The sequence below is a fragment of the Castor canadensis genome, chromosome 9, assembly GCF_047511655.1.
Source record: "Castor canadensis chromosome 9, mCasCan1.hap1v2, whole genome shotgun sequence".
NCBI classification, from domain to species: Eukaryota; Metazoa; Chordata; class Mammalia; order Rodentia; family Castoridae; genus Castor; species Castor canadensis.
The window spans coordinates 130,521,250-130,543,050 of record NC_133394.1 but is presented as its reverse complement, the minus strand read 5'-3'; the positions used below and the strand labels follow the sequence as shown (position 1 = coordinate 130,543,050).

The 21,801-nt window shown below is 33.7% G+C and overlaps 1 protein-coding gene across 8 annotated transcripts in view; it reads left to right on the top strand.

Moving 5' to 3' along the window:
• Positions 1 to 21,801, top strand: part of Pcdh7 (protocadherin 7) — a 384,744-nt gene that overhangs the window by 140,274 nt on the left and 222,669 nt on the right. The gene's annotated exons all lie outside the window — the stretch shown is intronic.

The window sequence follows — 21,801 nt, the reverse complement described above, 5'->3', positions numbered from 1 at the left end:
TAAATGAATACCAGATGAGTATTCTCTTTTTGCTGTTATCAATAAAACTAGTATGAAAGCATAGTTTCTCATTCTTTATACTGTTTCTGCTCAAGGAGGAAGGACAAAGGCATCAAACTGTTAAGGCAACTCCCCTGTCTTCCTGCTGCACTAGCCATGAAGATTTTCACCCATGTTACAATTAAAAATTAAAGGAAAATGGCATTTTGCTACAGAGCCATCTTTGTACTGAGTATTTATCTGTTTTATCTGGAGGATAGAGATGTTATTTTACAGTCCTTTCCATTAAATAAATATATAAAATTGGGTATCATTTTTATTTATCAGTTTTTGAAGATATAAACCTTCTTAGTTACTGTGTTTTCCTTGTTTACATTAATTTAGACTCACAAGCTTCCTTTATTTGGAAACAAAGATAAAAAGCGATCATAATCTATAACTAGAATTAGGGTAGTACACTAGAATTACTCTACTAATTAAAGCACATACATTACTGGTATTAGTAACCTAGCAATATAAATTTAATTCTCTTTCTCTCTCAATTGGAGGTTTTGCATTATATTTGTGAGGTCATAAAATTAGTGATAAAATTGAGTGTTTTTATTGCTATATGTTGAATATAGCATGTTATATGTCCCATGTTTGCAATTCAAATGTCACCTGACAATGGTTCAGATTAGAAAAAAATCATTGTGGTTTACTTCATTTACATAGTGAATTTTAAAATATCTTCTCCCCTATTGTTAACATAGAAGAGACCATTATTTAGCTACCTTGACCTCATTAACTCATTTAGCATTTTCTCTTCTGATATAGTTGTTGAAACTTTTATTTATTATTTGCACTGTGGATCTTGACCATACAGTCTTGCTTATGATAACTCTCAGACTTGGTAGGCCACACAGATTCCTTCACCTCCACCCATTTTTCCTATCCCCATACCATATGTTTTGTTCATAGCTACTGAAATCTTTGTGACTCAGGGCTTTGTGTTTGCTAGGCAATACCTCCAGTGTTTTTTTTTGTCTGAGCCGGCCTTGGCCTTTGATGTCCTAACTGCACCTCTTGAGTAGCTGGGATTATAGGTGTGAGGTACCATGTCCAGCTTGTTGAGGTCTTTCTTCCCAATAAACCACAGTCTTTTAGAATTAAATAGGAGTTTATAAACTATATTAATTTGCTAAGATTGCTGAAACAAAGTATCACAAGCTAAGTGCCAACAAAAATTTATTATTGCACAGTTCCAGAGGCAAGAAGTGCAAAACTAGGGCATTCTCAGATTTGGTTCCTTCTGCTGGCTGTTCGGAAGGAGCTGTTCCAGGCTTATGTCCTTGGTGTGTGTAGCCATCTTCAGGCTCACCTGGCATTCTTACTGTGTGCATATATCTGTGCCCAAACTTTCCCCCTTTTAAAAGAACATCATTTATGTTGGATTAGCTCACCCTAATGAGGTCACCCTAACTGGATTACCTCTGCAAAGACTCTATCTCCAAATAAGGTCACACTCTGAGGAACTGAGCTTTTAAGACTTCAACAAAAGGATTTGAGACAATTCGACTTCATCCCTAAGAGACACCATGTAGAAATTCACCTCTTTAATGCTAGAGATAAGGGAATAGAGAATCAGGCAACAGTCCAAGCTTATGCCTGCTGTTTGTGTCAAAACTGGAACAAGAATCCACCATTTTTTACACTTTTTTTTGAGCATTCTCTTCTGCCTCTCTCTCTAGGCGAATGCATAAGTCTCTTCCACCTAAATAGACTGAATGTGTCTTAGCCTGGACTCACTCAGGTTATATTGAATTCATGTGACTTAAGGTCATTTGATTCCATATTTGCTTCAGTATTTCTTAGCTTAAGACCAAAATCTTACAAAAAGTTATCTAGTTTTCTATGTACCTTCTACACAGTTACCATCTATTCATTTAACAAAGACTTATTTAGAAGACCTGTGGGTGTTAGCCAGACATTAGTCTGTTAATTTCAGCAGGACCTGTGAATGTTCTCTTCTGTCATGTGAGGTAGGGTGAAAATTAGTTTCACTGGTTTTCAGTTGTATGTTGTGTAACAGTTATGTAAGTAGCTTTGGACTTGGGTTGTTGTCCAAAGAGCATTTGTTACCTCTAACCAAACAAGTCTGTAACATTTCTAAGTACTGGTGATGTTCCTGTGATGTCTGTGATGCATTAGTCAGTCTTGAGAAATCTAAATCAGCACATTCCTTCTCTCATCCCTGACCATTCACATATTTATTAGCAAGTGAAGGTAGCAGGTTGCAGCAGCATTAACATCAATCTGTGGTGTTAATATTCTTACCTTTTATCATCCAGTGAATAGGAAGATACATGAGAATAGGAATTATTTATAGGTAATGTTGCAGTAAACATATGTCAAGTATGTAATATATCAAATGTATATTTATTTTGGGCCTAGTATACATAAAATGTGAGAAGTTAAAACAGCTGTTCTTTTTATTACCTTTTTATATTTTAAGGTCCAAAAATGTTTTAAAGTAACAGTATAGATATACCCATTGCACTTAACACATTCTGGACAGTTTATTAAAATGCTGCACATTTGTATTATAATATTATGTACACATTTTGATGTGCATTTGTTAAATCTATAGGTTAAAAATATTTTGCAGCTCAGAGAACAAGTATTTACTTAGGACTTAAGGTGAGTCACTTACCTTTGACGTATAATTTGCAGTATATTCTCCAACACTCCAGTATATTCTTGCTTTCAATTTATTTTTCCTCCAGATAATATCTCTTTAGTAGTCCTTAGTAACAATTGAAGGGTACTACAAAAGATGAAAGAAGTATATTGTTGGAATAAGAGTGATTAGAAGGAAAAAAGTCTATGCAAGATTTAAGGACAATGTTAAACTATTGCTGATAGTGTTAGAAGAGTGACAGGAACCAAAAAAAGGGGAAGGAAAAAAACTGACAGGCCAGGGTTAAACAAAAGTTGGACGAATGTGTGAAGGGTGAATGCCTGTTAGGAAGGACAAGAACTCTCTATTTGGTGTCAAAATCAGAAAATAATTAGGGAAGAAATGTGGAAAGTGTCAGGAAGTGGTAAGAGACTTATGAAAAGGAAATTACTCTGGTACCTCATTGTGTATTGATTAGTGAGAGATGGACAGAAAGAAGAGGATGTTGTAGATATCAAAGAAAGACATGCCTGAGGCCACAATAGTTCTGCATAACAGAAATAAAATAGAATATGGCTTGAATGGGATGGAAGTAGGCAGCAAGCACAAGATAAAGGCAGATCAGCTGTTCCTCCACATTAAAACATCAGCTCTGTCTTCACTATATTTATATCTCTGACATCAGTGTTGGGTATATTACTTTATACTCTTTCCTATTATTTTACTCATTATCTAGTTTCCCTAAGATTTCACTTTTATTTTTATACTGGTTGCTACATATTATTCCTTGGAAATTTCAGTAATAAAGCTTTAGGTAAAATTTTTTGTTCTTAGATAAGCATTGGGATCAATAGATGAAGATGGAAAGGTGTTATTAGCTAATTCTTTCCTGTATGTGCTAATTTGGTTGGTTAGATAAGTATGAGGTTTGGAGATGGTTATTTCTTTAATGGGAACTCTAAATTGCTATGATGTCTTTATTTCACCTACATGAAAAAATAACAAAGTGTGATAAAATTTGGAGTGGAACAAATTTATAGACATGCTTTTATTAGAAGAAAACAGTGTAAGGAACAGCATCAAATGTACTAAGGCATTAGGATAAACATTCAATTTTTGCTACTTGAATCTAGCATAGCCCAGGTGGAATGTTACTTTTCTCTCACATAAAAACCTATCATGCTGGTGCAGTGGTTTGGCTCTCTGTTGTTACTTCTGGGCCGCTTCTGTCTAATGCTTCACCTCCATGACGGATTGCTGTGGTTTTCATTGTTCTTTAGGATGTTTGTACTCAGTTAGTGGTAAGAGAGCAAAAAACAGCAGTGTCCTTTTCCCAACAGTTGGAAGCATAAACTAATTTTCCTACATCACTTTTGAACCCATGCTGTTACTCACAAATTAGTCAAATGGTCTTATCTACCTGGAAGGAAAGCTTCAAGTTGCCTTTCTGAGTTTTCATGGGCTACTTATATGGAAAGAGAAGGGTAGAATGGAGATTAAAAGACAACCAGTTGCCCTTTCCACACTAAACTTTCAATAGTGTAGTACAATATGAAACGAACATCTCCAAATAACCAAATGAGCAGAGATATGATGCTAGCTTGGATCACTCCTGTTGAGACTTTGATATAAAATAAATACATTTCTACTATTTTTATCTGCTGTAATTATTTTGTTGCTGTTTGGAGTACCTTTTAACAGTGTTTATTTAAAAAATGTTAAATATTGTAAGGTAATTAGAAAACAAAGCAAAATTAAAGTCCCTGAAATTAGAGATTATGATTTCTCTGTAAATTCGCAATTAATACAAAATATTTCCAATTTTTCTTCTTCCTTCCTTTCAGTTTTCCTCTTTTTTTCTCTCTGTCTTGATTCTCTCTTTCCTTCTTTTCTTTCCTCCTTCCTTACCTTCCACTGTTCTTGCTTCTTTCCTTCCATATGTCAGTTGAAACTGTGATTGGACTCTGATTTCTATATAGAAAAACACTAAGAGTAATTATTTTCTAGTACTTGCATAGCTGAATGTGCATTGAGGCATAGAAACATGTTTTTAATTAGTGTGTATTAATTGAGCAAAAGGTTTCATTGTGATATGGCCATAATACATACAATGTACTTTTATCAAGTTCACCCCCTCTATTCCTCTTTCTTATTTCCATTGACACCCATGCCTTTTTATTTTTTTACAATTTTAGTAGGTTTCATTATTCAATTTTCATATACACTAATAAAGTACTTCAGTCATACTCATTCCCCATCAACTTCTCCTTTTGTTCTCTCCTTCCTGTTGGTTCCTCCCTCAAAATGTCTCAGATCCTTTTATGCTCATGTTAGTTTTTAATTTTTTTGGTATAGATTCCAGATATGAGAGAAAACACACAAAATTTGTCTTTCTGAGTTTCACTTATTTCTCTTAGCATGAGAATAAGAGGAACATTTTTATATATAATCATTTTAAATTTTAGAACTGTGATCACATGAGTCAGAGTAGTGTATTTTTGCAAAATTTCTCTCTTAAGTTCTAATTTCTTATCGTTTATGTGACAATATCCTTTAAAGTTTATAAATTGCCTTTTGGACTTGGGCCTATCTGTACTGAGCTATGTGCTTCTTGCATTTAATTCTCATTTGGATTATACTTTCTAGCAGGGATCCTGACCACTGAATAATAAAGCAATTATTGCATGAAGATATGCAATACTGAACAGATTAAGTCATGGTTAATTTTACACATTCTTGACTCTGCCACCCACAGATGCTGACATCTTACTGAACTTGGCTTTCGATGAGATAAATAGAAAATGGAAACTATAAGAAAACAAAGTGGTACTACTTTCCTCTTTTTCTCTTTAAAGACCAAAATTTCTCTGCTTATTTTTGTCTAATACTATGTTTTGGGTTTGGGATTTCTTTGATTATTTAATAAATGCTAGGAAACTTTCCTTGGAAAAAGAAACTACCTAGACACATTTCTGAAATATTTTGCACGCAACTTCAATTGTTAACAGATTCCCTAGACTCCACTCACAATTTCCATTTCAGAATCTAATGCTTGGAAACTCCTATTCTTAATCAATATAATAGAATGACTCACTGAATGTCCTTTAGCTATTTACAACTTTGTCTGAATTTTAACTTCTTAGCAAAATGTAATACCTAAGAATAGTTGAACAAAGCCAAGAAGTTTCATTATCTGCAATGAGATATTCAGTGAAAAAAGGCAATACATATTTTCCTTTTAAGGGTTTCAATGTATAAGCCACCATCAAACATAGTACAGGAAAACAATACCATAAAAGAAAAAGAAATAACTTCCCTTTCAAGTTCTCTATAGAAAGTTTATAGTGCCAAGAAGTTTTCATATAAATCTCTTAACTAAAAAAGTCTACATAACCAAATTTTCAGTGCATAGTTTTAACGCAGTATCTACAGTATAGGTCACAGAAGTATCATAGTTGTGATTCAGTGAAATCAGTTTTAACATCATTTAGTAAACATCACTTCATTGAATTTCTAATCAACTTCTTTATCCACTAAGGCATCGTTTGCTTTACATCATACAACATGATGTGCAAACACAGAAACACTAGTTTTTCTATGCCTTTAACAACATATTCTATTTTTTTCTTGCTGTCCTAGTAATTACTTTAAGTTATGTGAAACCTCATAGGCCATGATCTTCCCTAGCAAATAGTTAGCTATTTGACCAACAAGAGTAATATAAAGTAACAAAGATCAGAACAAGGAGAAGTGAATTTGTGTAAGGCAAATATGGAAGGTATGAAACTGAATTGTGTCTAACTTAATGGAAGTCCATAGGCATTCTTGATGCAGGTATGGCCAGATCTGGGGACTTAAAGGATTTTGAGACATGTTCATTTTATCTATTCTCCTTGTCCTTCTCTCTGTTGGACTCACTTCCAAAGTAGTTTCCACTAATTCAGATTCATGGGTGAACTATCTGAACATTTTTTTCAGTCTTGACTAACCACTGCAACAAGGTCAAGGTGGAGAAAGAGTTTTACAGGACCATAGGTCTTGTTCCCAACCTAGAGCTATTGGTAGGATCAGTAGGAACAGGAAGAAAGAAGGACGATTTCATTTGGAAACTATAGACTCTCTCTCATTACAAGAAGAAGCATGGGTGCCAGCAAGCCAAAGGAACAACTGCCCACATCTAAACACACATACATAAAAACAAGCATTCATATTTGCAGTTGTCAGAGATCAATGAAGAATTTGAGTCAGCTCTTGTAAAGTTTGAGGCCATTTTGCTGAGTTCTAGCTGTCCTCAACCACCATTTGTAGCTTTGTGACTGCCATTAGGTCTCTTAACAGCTTTGGAACGCGATGCTTGCATGCCTAAAGGAGCCCTTTCATTTAAGAAATTACTTTGCCCAGAAAATTGAAAAGTACTTTCAATAAGTCACACCATCTGTTGCTCTCATATTAAGTTAAAATTGGCCAAAATTGAATCTTCATTCATGTGATTTGTAGCTTTCACCTTCACATTTTTCAGTAGTGTTGTTTGCAATTAACTCTTAGAAATAGTCCTTAAATTGATGGTATTGGAGTTGGGGCATTTTTTTGAATCTAAAGTATTTTTCCTATTTGGTTATTTATTTTTATTTTAACAAAACTGAATTATAAGTGGAGGGCATATATAAAGTGCCACTTCTTTATCACTGGTAGTATAACTGGCCAAAAAACACAGAGGAGAAGTCTATAGGCCACCAAGCTGAGACACAAGTCTTATTCTGGATGCCACAAGTTGGGGCCAGTAATGTTGGAATATTTTCTATCACTTCAGAGGGTGTGCTAGAAACCTCAATTCTTTATACCAGTCAGCAAAATAAATAAAATATATACTTGATGGAGCTCCTATCTTTGAGCTTTAGTCATGTGGGGAGCTAAATCTTTCATTGCATGCCTTGCTTTTTGAAGAGCTGAAAAAACATAAAAACAAACTAAAATTTTTACTTATGGAAGTCACTGCCTTAGCAATAGCTGCAATTACTGGGAATTGAACTCAAGCTGGAGTTTAGGAGAGAATGGTCCTTACCTAAGCATCCCCTAAATATTTATATGTCTGTGACAGCCCATTTCTCAAATATTCCATACTTTCCATTTAATCAGCTGAAATACTTATTGTCTACAATCCCACCCAGGAAATTAGGGATATCTCGCAGTTTCAATTAAGTGTGATTTCTCTTTTAGTATGGTACACATTTTACCTTATTACCTGAAACTCTGCCGTTTTTTTTATAGATGCTGAATTTTCATTATCAAGTGTGTGTACATGTGAACACACATACCTTTCCTTAAATTCTTTCTCTAAATCACTACTTACTATTTCCTGAATGACTTAGGGCTCCACAGAAGTAATTAGTGGGAAGGAATTGCTTCACTTTTATTGAGAAGAAAAAAAAAGCAAGGAACATAAAATGTAATTGATGTATTCAACCCACTCAGCTTGTTAGTGATCGTATAACCTTTATGAAGCAAAACTCTCGAACTACTTTGGGGAATATGAGAAAGAGCAGAATCTACATTTAGATCTTTTCCTTTGAAATACTTACAGAATGTGTTTAGGTTCAAGCAATTATTAGGTCATGACCTTATTAGCTTGGAACATAAACATATATTTGTTTGACTGAATATCACACCACTGTGAGGAATGTGACATGGTACTGTGTGTTCCAATGCTTTTTAACTACTCCAGACATTAAGAAGCACAATTTCCATGGCAACCAGTAGGCCCAAGGATACACATATGCACATGTGTATTGGCTTTTACTTCATATGATGCACACTGATATCTTCTGTTCCTTCTATTTTATTTTTAATCCTGGTTACAATCCACTAAACATAATCACATTCTTCCTAAATTATTGTGACTTATAGAACAAAAATCACTGGCTTACTGTGGAATTAAGAGAAATGTCAGAGTGATATAATTTTAAAGGTTCTTGTTTTTGCCATTTACCAACTGCTCGATTTTCAATAATGAGCACAATTCACCTTTACTGACTGTAAAATGGGTTACAGCAAATATTAAGTGAGGTAACTATGAGAATAGCCAGAATTTTTAAATCTCTATTTTTAAATTTGTTTCTTTTGACTTTTTCTCTCTCCTTTTATAGATTTACATGCCTATATGGAGCAAAAAGGGAAATATTTTTCCCTGACTTCTTCATTTTTCTATGTATTATAATATTGTATATTTTATATTAGATGCTAGATAATATTACATGTCAGCTATTCATTCAAAACAAATTCTGGATATTGTGACCGAAGAAAAATTAATTGCTGACATTCTCGAGCACCTAATTAATTGGTGAATACTATGCACACCACTTCTGTGAATTCTAACAGAACTCCTAAGTGATAGGTACTGTCACTATACCCATTTTACAAAAAAGCATCACACACAAAATTGTGGATCCAGAATTGAAGCCAAAACTATCTGGCTCCAGTCCAGATAACACAATAGGCTGCTTTCTTTTGATTCTCACCCACACAATTTGATTGGGAGGCTGTGTAACACTGTGGCTAAAGCAAAGATGCTGTAGTCTCATTGCCTCAGTTTGTCTTCTGGATCTGCCATTTGTTAGTGTGAAACATCAGGCAACTGGTTGAAACTGTTTTCTCATATATAGTAATTTTTATTATGATAATATTAAGTGTTGGATGACTTAAATAAGTATAGTACAAAATACTTGTAATAACACATAGCACATGAGCTAGTTGCAAATGCAGAGTGTTTCCTCAGTCTCTTTTAAAAGAACTTTATTCTCTCTCTGTCTCTCTGATTTAAGCCCTATGAATAGGGGTAATCTTATCCTTAGCAAATAAAGCAGTAGAATAATAAGGTACCTATGACTAAATAACAGTCCCCTGTTGATAGTAAAGATATTGGATTTCTTGAAATAACTATTGTTTCTTTCAAATTGAATTCTTAGAGCTGGGACTGCCATAAGCATACTTCTATCATAATAAGTCTGAAACAGAAATCATCAGTATGTGTCTTTCTCTTATATATTATACAGTATACTTGTCAAGTTCATCTTCATATCCTAGGAGTCCACTAAAATATAGTAGGTACTCAATAAATGGTTATTATATTGCTTCTAGCACAGTGAAGCACACTGTCAAGCTGGATTCAGTTTAGGGCCACAGGAAAAAGTAAACACACATTTATCTAGAGAATATTATGTGTTACTGCACAACTACATGAAACACCTAAGAATCTGCATCTTTTATACTTTCCCCTCTAAAACATAAAATAAATGTGAGTACAATTTGGTCTAAGGTAATTTCCTTAATTTTGTACTCAAAAGTTTAGGTTTGATGCAAACTACAAAAGCATGCATATTTAGACTTACACATAAAGGTTTGTATGCCAGAATGTGTGGGCAAATTCACTTACATGAATGGAAATTTGTAACTTTTACACTCACATGACATTCATCTGGTTTTTATAATGGAAGAAACAATAAGCCTTTTCTAAATTGATTGGCATAATAGATCCACCATAATTTAAAAATGCAAATACTGTTAGTATTTTTATGAGGTTTTGTAATAAAAAAAAACAAACACATACACACAGAATCTAATAAACTTATAAATCTTACAGATTAGAGGGGTTCCTTAAGTTTGACCACAAGAATGTCAACAGAGAGTGGTGGAGGGGGTGAATTCAAGTATGATATGTTTGATACATGGTAAGAACCTGTATAAATGCCAAGATGTACTGCCACCCAGCACAACAGTAAAGGAAAAAAAGAAGAATGCTGTCAGCAAATCCAGACAAGAGATAATGCATAGGCAAAACAAACACAGAAAAACCTAGCTCTTTTCTTCTTCAACAAATGAACTGCAAAGTAAAAATAGAGTGTGATACAGGGAAAATCTGTAGATTAAGATAAACATAGCAATAGATTATCATTTTATCATGCATGTAATTTATTTAAATTTTACTTTAAAAACCTAGATCAAATGATTCTATGTTTGAAACAACTGGCAACGTTACCATTGAATGAATATGTGACTGTTAATTATTTGAGTAATACTAGAGTATGGTTTGATTAAACTAGTCTGTATTTTGCGATCGTAAAATATGGATGAAATAGAGACAGCTAGGATTTACTTCCTAGTAACCGGGATGAGAAAGAGGTGAATAGGAGAAGGTATGGAGCAGGCTTTTTCCTGGGATGCTACTTATAAAAACTATAAAATATGTGCATGGGAACTTACATAATTTTGTTGAATTTTGTATATTTTTGAAATTCACCATTTTGAAATGAGTTTGAAAATATTACAAATTCCTTTAGAACTATTTACTAAATTGCCAAGAATTATTAAAGTATAATATATAGGAATTTTAAGTAAATATTTATGCTGTAGTTTGGAAGTAAATAAGCACTTGAAAAAAAGATTAGTTAAATGTGGCTTTGGATCTATAAAAGTGTTCTATTTCACTATGGCTTCTTTACAAAGGAAAAATTTATAGTTGTAAGCCATAGCAAGTTGCTTTTAGACCATATTACAAAATTTTTAGAATCTAAAAAAAAAGCAAGATAACTTTCATAGTGATAATCAATTATGTAATATTTGAAGATAATAATACAGTAAATGTTTCAATGTTATAAAACCAAAAATAATATACAGAATCTGTTATGTGCTCAGCATTTGTCTTGTCCTACTCTCTTAGAGTTACTATAGCACAGTGCCATAAACAGAATGGTTTATAAATAATGAAATTACATCACTCACACTTCAGGAGGCTGGGAAGTTCAGTAGATTTGTTATCTGACAAAGACCTGTTGTTCATAGATCACATCTTCATGCTGCATCCTCAAATGGGGGAAGGGGCAAGGTAGCTCTCCAGGGCCTCTTTCATCAGGGTGCTAATCTCATTCATGCAGGCTTCATCCTCATGATCCAATCACTTCCCAATCATCCTGCCTTTTAATACCATCATCGTGATGATTAGAATTGAACACATGAATTCAGGGAGACAACACTGCATTTAGACCAGAGAAGCATCACACTGGGAGCTAGAGACTGAAATCAGCCCTAACATAACAAAAAACAGCTTAACTACGTAATAAATGCATAAATACAAACGACCTCAAGACTACAGAGTAAGTGTAATGCTAGAGCTGTGTATTGAACATAGAGGCAGCAATCACTTTGGAATGCATGTCAGTGTACAGATCAAAGAACAGGCTGTGACTTGTTTTATTTTGTGATGATACATGCACAGCATTTGCTTGTGGTGATTTAAATTATAAATAATAACTGGAGTTATCATTATCAGACTTTCAGAAACAGAAACTTCACAATAATATTTGCCATTAACTAGTATGTATAGGGATTTCTCTTAAAACAGAAAATAAAAAGTATGGTCAAAAAGAATTATAATTTATATGCCAAGTGTGTCTGACTTTCACTTACCACAATTCATACTTATTTAATATGAAGGATTCTAAAGCCAAGGAGACAGAAAAAATGTCCTACACACTAATATAGTTTCATTTTAATTGCATGGTTAACATGAAAACCGTTACAGCAGCACATCATTTATAATGCACTTTGTTTTATGTATCTGCTAAAAAATGGAATTGCATTAGATTCCATCACTTACTATTTTTCTTGATCATCATGTACTCACTACCAACTGCTGAAATTCAAATGCTTTGACACATAAATCTACATGCATGTTCAGCTATTTTCCTGTACGGACTTGGGAATGTTTTAGCAGAATTCACCTCTTTAGATGTTCATCAATGAAAATTCAAGTCATTAGTTTATTTTAATAGGATTCAATGTTGTATGAAAAAGTATTCACAAATATGTTAGATTTCTTGGAAAAACAAATATGCATTTATATAAGAGCACCTCATACAAACATTGTTCTGAAATAAAACATACTATTTTTAAGGATATGTTTAAAACCCTATATTTACTTAGTATAATTAAAGATATTAATAAGATTTTAGTAGTACCTGAATGAAATCACTAATACTACAAAATAGGAGAGATTTTTTTTAATTATTGTAGCAATGCAGCTAAGTGGGATCGTCTTTGTTGTTAAACATGATGAATCAACATGAACAGAAAGTACCTAAGGTTAGGGATAGGCTCACAGTAGGTGCTACATAAATGTTTGATGAAAAATAAAAGTTCTTATGATCATACAAGTTTCTAGTTTACACGCCTTCTGTTGATATTTTCATCTCCTTTAGCTCTCTTTAAATGAGAGAGTTATAATTACCAGCTGTCATTGTGAGTCATCCTTATTTATTAACATAGCTAACTGGGTTTCTAAGTTAATTTAATACCTTGATCTAGTAAACAATTATGTCTACTCTACCAAGAAAAGGAGAATACATTGATCCCATTTTGGAGGTAACTTGACTACATCCTCTCAATGAATGGGAAGTGGGAACTTTGCTGAATTGACAGACAGTGTTGTCCTTCTTTGAAGGATCTGGATTCTAGTGCCACATGCCCAATCTTCCCTTTGTTTAAAAGGTAATGGTGATGTAGGACCTTGTTATCTGTAAAGACTGTCTTTCCCCTAGTTATGAAATGACTACTCCATGTAATAGTGTCTGATGGAAATCTCCTATTTTTTTCCTTTAAATAAAAGAGCAGTAACAGCAAGAAATTCTGCTAATGGAGGAGAAGAAAATAACCAAAGATCATTTACTCATTAATATAAAACCCCTAATCAATTGCATGTTGCTATCAACCAGCTGATTTTCTGAGTCTCTCACTCTTTCCTTTCAGTCAACTGTTTTTGTTCTGAGTTAAAATTGCAATCTCCAAAGAGCCCAGGGTATTAATTACTCCAGAAATATGGAATGGATATAATACGGCCTTTTGGTTTATTTTTTACTAGTCAGTCTTTTACTTAATTTGGTAAATGGAAAACATTCCACAGAATTTTCCTGAACCAACATGTCTTTCACCTAGAATAAATAAGAAAGATGGGAAATCATAAAAAGGTATGAATGTTGGCTGGGCATGCTGGTGCACAAATGTAATCCCATCTACATGGGAAGAAAAGCAGGAGGATATCAGTTCAAGGATATTCAGCCTGGACAAAAAGTTGGAAAGACCCTATCTCAAAGGACAACACAGGATTGGTGGCACATAGCACTAATCCCAGCTACATGGGAGGTACATTCAGGAGGATAATAGTCTGAGGCCACCCCAAGCAAAAATGCAAGACCTTATCTGAAAAATAGCTAACACAAATGGGCTGGGTATTTGTCTCAAGTGGTAGAGCACTTTCTTAGATTCCTAGCAAGTGTAAAGGCCTGAGTTCAAACCTTTGTACTACTGAAAAAAAGTGGGAATATTAAATATACTAATTTTTACAAGTATTGCTTTAAGCATCTTATTAGGTAAAACATGAATGAAAATTGATAGGAATTTTCTTTCGTGTATAAAATAGACCATCTAAATTGTATATTGACCTAATATATATGAAAAATGAAGAAAATTGAGAAGAATGATGGTGTATCCATTCATTCCAAATTAATTGAGAAGATTTTAAAACTTACTGGAATATTTGACAGTAAATTAGAAACTTGGTCAAATAATGGTAACAGAGAAAACAACCACTCTAATACAAAATTTTAAAGTAGAACCTCATTTAAGCAATAAATTATACTGATACAAGTTAGCACACCAGGTGCATTTTCTTTAATGAATTTAAGTCATGCATCATTGATAAAAGAAGAAATTTTTTGATGAATAACTATATGAATGTATATATGTAAAAAATAACACAGAAGGAATCTATGCAATTGTGTTCTATTTCCTATATAGGAGGAAATAAATTGATGAATGCTTTCATGATTACGAAACTCAACAATTGTCAATCTAAAAGTATATACTGATTCCTCTCACAAATTTGTCACTTCCTGTTTACCTAGACCACTTCCCCTTACCACAATTAAAAAGCCACATTTCTTTTCACAACTAAAATAACCAAACAGCAGCTATTTCTGCCTCTAGTCTGACTAGCATATTCAAATGAAATTATCATTGTTTAAAATGTCATAGGGATGTTGTAGGGTCACTGAAATATATATTCTTTCTTAGAGTTTTTTTAATCTTAAATATCATTACATTTTCAATATGAACATGACAATTTCAGCAAAATTAATGAGTAGCAAGGACACACCAGTATCAATGGAGTGCACAAAGGAAAACATCATCTTGTGGTCTGGAAAATTTTCCAGACTAGACAAACAGCATGCAGTCCATAATGAGGTGTATGCTTCAGATGGTATTTACCATGCAGTCTTGTCCAAGATTTGTAAAACTCATGATATATGATCTCAGCTATTTAGAGTAACAGAAATATCTGAAGTATCTTTAAGTAAGATAACCAGAAAATATAAATTAAATTTAAGAAGTCAGCTTAGTAGAAAGCTTATAAGTAATTAAACTATGGGAAAATATGATATTATTTTAATGAGTAGATGATAGCTGAATTTTGCATTGTGCCTCTCTCAAGATTCTCCCTCAGTCATTAACATTATTTCCCCTATTTGTTTTACTCTTAAAGTGGAAGCAGAGCAACACTTCTTTTGTCAGATAAGCAGTGCTAAAAAATTGAGCAGTTTTTTTTTATTTTTTGCATAGCATCTCAGCACATGGAAAACCTCTTTCTCTAACCTTAAAAACATGATGTGGAACATCAATACCAGGAGCCAGAAGTGCTGGCTTTACTCGGCCTAGTGAGAGAGACTCTTGTAAGAGGCCACTTCACTCAAACTAGTGCATATGATAAGGGAATCTAAATAACCGCAAACCATCCAAAATGAAGGTGAGAACATGGGGGAATGTGGCAAAGGAAGATATCTGCTTTGTCCACATCAATAATTCAAAACTACATCAGCACTTTATTTTTTCTACTTCATCTAAATGAATGTACTCCTTCATCCATCCACACTGGGTTCAATGTCAAAGGTATTCCAAGGGTTCCTTCCATTCGATCTTATAAGCAAAAATGATTTTCCACTACATTAACAATGAGAAATTGCAGATGTTACTGTTTCTTTCTGAGCTCCATGATCTAACTCATTACTCTAGTGGTATGTTTATTTTCCTTTACTTTAACATAAAAAACTTCTGGCTAACTCTGGTTATAAATGCATTTTGGACTGTAAATTTTTTAAAGTGTTTAGTATACAATTTAATTGTGCAGATTTAAACAGGTGCTAAATTCTTGCTGTGAAATTGGAAAATAAATAAAATATAAAATGTAATTAATTGAATTTTTAAATTTATTCCAATGTAGTTTAGTTGTGTTTGCTAATTCCTGTAGCTATTCCAATGCTGAATTGGCACTCACTCATTTGTTCTATAAACTTTCCCACCACTTTGGGCTCTAACCCACCAAGAATGACAAAATAAATGTTTATAAATTATACGAACATCTCATATGTTGACTATATACCACATACCTCATCACTGAAGTAGGAAATGATTTTTTCCCTCTTTCGTCTTACCTATGATGAGTAATTTAGTAAGTTAATCAATTAGATACAGTAATAATCACACTTATTCAGACTAATTGTGTGGAAAAATTTAATGAAGTGGAAAATCTGCTATAGACTTTTTAAAACATTGATTTAAAAATATTTACTATATCTTGTAGTAATAAGTAATGCCACTATACTGACTTCATATATTATTTGTTAAAGCTAAAACATAAACTGTTTGCAACTTATATGGACACCAGTATGCTTTTGAAGTGTTAGCTAAACAATTCCCACTTTTTCCTGCCCCTTTGCCAGTAAATTGTCTCATAAACTCCTTTTTGTATCACTAATACAAATATTTAAGGGGCCTTAAAGACATAAAATTTAAAAATTATTTTCGCTTTTGCTACTTCATTCATAAACAATATAGTCTACTAATTCATAAAAAAGTAATTAAATCACTTCAAATATTTTCTGTACCCCTACCAAAGAGTTTGTGGAAAGTTTTAAAGTTTAAGTTAAAAGGAACTTCCAATATAAAACCTTTCTTAATGTACATAATGACTTCCTTTAATTCTTACTAAAAAATAACTGATTAATATCAATGTCTTAGTTAAACCCAGCAAAGGTGTTTGATGTGGATATTAGTTGAGTATATTATGTGGTTACAGACTTTTAAATTAGGACTAAAATTCTGTAATTCTTAAATTCCTTAATAGAAGCTATGTGAATGAAAAATTTTGTTCTTGTTGGTAGACAGGAAAGCTAAAGCAGGCTGAATTAATTAAAACACACATATCTGCTTATCTCTCTGTAATAAATCACTCAGGTCAATATTATAGTCAAATAAAATGGGTTTTACTTACTTTTCTGTAATAATATCCTAAGAGTGATAGCAAAATTGCTTCAGAGTTTACTTGAGGAATCATGCCAAATTTTAACCAGTTAGTACCGTATGTATGATTCTTTGGCAATAATGGATAGCTAATGCTTTTACAGCTTAAAATAAATAGCACTCGGTTTGGTAATGGTCTGCCTTACTGGTACAGCTCAGAGTACATTGGAAATGGTGCTTCTTTTTCCCCAAAGGTACATTTTTTTTTTAGTTGAACCCTAATAAGAAAATTGAGAAGTTATGTTTTCCAATTTGTGGAAAGATAAATGTATATTAAAAAAAGAGTTCACTCAAATTGGTTTAACATGTTCCTATTTTCTAACCATAAAAGTAACCTCAAGGAGAAAACTCTGCATGAGCTAAATAACCATATATTATATTTGAGGGATTTTTTGCTCAGTTGTTATGACTTGAACTTTGAGATCTGCTTAAAACCGGAAGGAGAGGGGCTGGGAAGGTTCAATGCTAGAGTGCTTGCTTAGCCTGAATGAGGCCCTGGGTGCAGTCTTTAGCACAGAACACAAAACAAGAACAAAAACCCCCACTTGAAATAGTTTTAAATTTCTACCTGGCATTCACCCTCTTAGTGCCTCAGTTTTATCCATGTATGAAATACAGCTCCAGGTGTCAGATTGAGGTTTTCCTGAGGTTAGCTTCAGCTATGGTTTATAGGGAAGAGCACACAAGAAAAGAAAGGTGAAAGATATTAACTCCATCTGAATGCAGTCTTTAACTCTGCAGGTCACAGATTTCTATAGATCTGTATCACCTTCAGTGCTTGGAAATGCAGTCCTGACTCCTACCCCCAAACTGTAATACATGTATCCAAGTGGAGGTAGGGCTGAAGTCTACATTTGTAACAACTGCTATTTTTTTTAACTAAAAGCCAGTAATAGATCATAGATCTAGCCAGCGTTTTTCAATTAAAGAAAGAGAATGGAATAAAATGAAATGAAATGAAATAGACTGTGCTAAAAAAAAAATCAAGGCACACATGAAGTAATGGAAAATATTGTCTTGGATGCTTCTCTTTCATATGTGTGTACGGGATAGAAATGTAAAATTTATTTCTCATTGTTAGTTGTTATTAAAAAAAAAAGGTTGAGCAGGGCACTGGTTGAGCTAGGCCTGTAATCCTAGCTATTTGGGAGGACCATAGTTAGAGGCCAGACAGGGAAATAGTTCAAGAAACCCCGTCTCACTTCAAAGTAACCAGAGCAAAATGAACTGGACATGTGGTTCAAGTGGTAGAGTGCCTGCTTTGTAAGCATGAAGCCTACAGTTCAACCCCAATCTTGCCATGTGAAAATCACTGTCCCAGAGATCTGCTTACAATGGATTTTGAGAATGACTATTTAGAACAATGCATGTTCTTAGACATTCCCAATTCCATTAACTTTGAATACATCTAAATTCACTTTATAATGAATGGCTGTTGGAATTATTGCTGTATTCTAGGTTTTAAAGGGTAAAATTTGATTTTCCTAACATGTATTTTGTGGTGGTGTTTTTGCTAAACGATTACACTTTACCTAATTTTGTATGCTTCTATTATTCCTAGTTCCCTAAAGCTGTATTTCAAGATGTAGGTCCCCTCTGCAAGGTTCAACCTGTGGAAACCTGCTCTTTGTGAAATAAAATATATGTCATCTGCTGCTGTTTTTAGTCAGCATTTCAGCCAGTAGGAAGCAGTGACAGGTCTGCCAGGACTAGGATGAGTCACCTGGTCACTTTCCATATATGCAGTTTTCTTCTGTTTTTGACTCTAGTCCCTTAACTTTTCTCAATACGCTCTAAGCAAAGGACCCACTTGACTATGACTCAAATTCATTACCTATGTTTCACCAACTCTTAGTCAATAAATGTGTTTGCGTGGGGGCCGTGGGGGTGGGAAGGCAGAGGCAGGGAATGTCTGCCGTAAGCCACATCTCAATATTAGCCATAACAATGATGATATTGATAACAATAAAAAAATGTGTTCAGTGCTTTATGTTGTTTAGACCATCCATTTTCAGCATTTGAAATCTATCATGAAAACATCATCTGCTTTTTTTTACTTATTTTTATTTTTCTTAAACCCTATATTCTCTGAGTATTAAGCAGTTTCCCAAGTGATTGTCATGCATAAGAAGGTTAAGTGTCACTGCACTCGTTAACATCAATCCATTAGCCATTCTGTAATTGTCTACTATTTTGCAGGTTAGGGAACTGAAGCTTAGAGGACTTTTCTTACCTTTCTCATCATAGAGGTGATGAATGATAAAGCTAGTACTCAAAGCCAGGTGATGTGAAAGTAAGGAAGCTAAGAAGTGTTTCTGGACAGCTACTGAAACAGGAAAGCTTAGTTATAAATTCTAAGCCCAGTGCTATTTCCATTTAAAGGAAGAAGTGATCTTCTTTTGATTTAAAGAGTTCAATCTCCTCTCTTAATCTTCTTCCTAAAGTTCTCTAAGCTCTCAGAGAATGGTTTGGTTCTTGAAATTTACATCACTCATGAAAGTTTTTCTTATACGCCCAGGATTTTAATTAGGTCAACACGTTGTTTTATCTGAGGGTAGCATAGACCATAGAAAGCAATGCCTATATACCTTCTTATTGTTACCATGGGTGTTTACAAATCAGTGCATGGAGATCACAAGACAAATGAAGGACAATGTGTCCTGGATGGTTTTGATGTAATTACTCAGTAAAAACATTTAAGATATTTGGAGGAAAGATTAAGTGAATAAAATATGGCATCAGGAGTAAAGACATGGTGTTAGAAATGCTTCACAATGCCTGGTGATGACATTATATATCAAAATCTCCTCGTTTTACAGGAGGGTCTAATATTTAACCATATGGAGATAAAGTAAAATATAATAATACAAACCCATAACATAATGAAAAATAGAACTTTCATCAGTTGTACAAAACCAATTGCCAATTGACCACAAAATTGGCCTAACATGTCTCAAGATAAGGTAACTTCATGAAGATGAATTATCTTTTTTTAAATGGTATGTTGGTTACTCTGATATTAACAATAAACAAATAAGCAACACTAATTTGTTACCTTTGTCTGAACAAATTTCCAAGTATAGCTGATTTTAGCTACCATTTATTTTTCATAGCATGTATTATATATATATATCAAGTAATTTTTTCATGAAGTAAATAAAGGAACAGGAAGAAATCATTTAAGTTTTCTGTTTCTGTTTTCAAAATATAGGTTATCTGCTTCCAAGAGATTTGAAATATTTTACAACAAACCACTTTCATATTGAGACTTTTAAAATAGAAATGGTACCTCAAAAACCACATAAAGAGAGGAATAAGCCAAAATCCTTCACTTAGGTTTATAAATATATGATGATTGAATGCTGAGATTTAACCAGCAGCCAAGGCAGATTAAAATTAGAATATTTTCCCATTTTATTTTAGGACCAGAATAGATTTTGCAACTCTGCCTACATAGGTACTGACCCCTACCCCAAAATAATTTGGGAATATAATCCAGGAATCAATATTTTATTTTATTTTGTTTTTGGTTTCCCAGGTAATTCAAATGTGCATCCAGAGCTGAGAACAGCTGACCTGTGTAAAACAAGACAGGAAGGTTTATTGGAATTTAGGAAAATGGCTTAAACTCTCAAGCCGAAAATTGTACTACAAATCTTTTCCTTTACTATTGGATTAAATATAACAACAAACCGCACACAGATAATGTCCAGTGAAGTTAAATCTGGATGTATAATTTTTCAGGTTAAGGAACCTGTGGAAAACCCTTATCAGGAGCTAAAATAATTGACTTTATTCCCCCAAGGACTGGTTTTCTCATGTTGTCCAGGTCCTACCCATCCTTTATTTTTAAGTAAACCTGACCATGCAGGAATATGGCTTAGTTACGTGCTCTTATCAATATTTGTAGCAATCTCAGGAACTGTATATCAACTGTTCAAGGTGCAATCAAGATCACAATGTTGCCTTAAGAAGCCATTTCTGGCTTAGTTATCAACTGTGATTGTGGGCAAGCGCCTTCCATACTCATTGGTTTTCTCTTCTGTAAGATGCAGAGTAAAAAGAATTTTACCCATGGTGCTACTGTGACAATTAAATGAGCTATGAATATACACTCAGTAAGCAATCAATGAGTGTCAAAGAATATCACTGTGCATTTTCAATGCACACACTTCATAAACCTTATCACTAATGAGGCTTTGCCATCCTTCAGTGTGTTTTAAGAATTATCTGTTCCCCAATTATTAATTGCTGTTGAGGAAGTTCTCTTTCTATTCATCAGTTGTTGCAGTATGTGAGTCTCCTCAGTCGTGTATCTCTGTGTATTTTTTTTCCACATTAGAGTTTTCTGTCAAACTGAGTGCAAATAATAAATGCCATCCCTAGTTAATTTATGACCTTCTGATATAAACAGTTTTCATGGAAAAAAATGAAGCTAAACATTAAAAAAAAGCCAAGCTCATCTTGTTTTCCCCAGAATGAGTTAGTTGTATGTTTTATTATTAACACCCTCCCTTCCTTCATTCCCTCTCTCTCTCCCTCCTTTCCTTCCTTCTCCTCATTCTTAACTATTTTTTGGATAATACTAGGAATTGAACTCAGGGCCTTCCACATGCTGACTTCTTGAGACATGCCCCCATTCCTTTGTTGGTATTTTGTTTTTAGAGAGGGTAGAGAAGGTATCTCTACGTTTTTTGAGGCAGGACTTGAACTCACCATCCTCCTGCCACTGCCTCCTG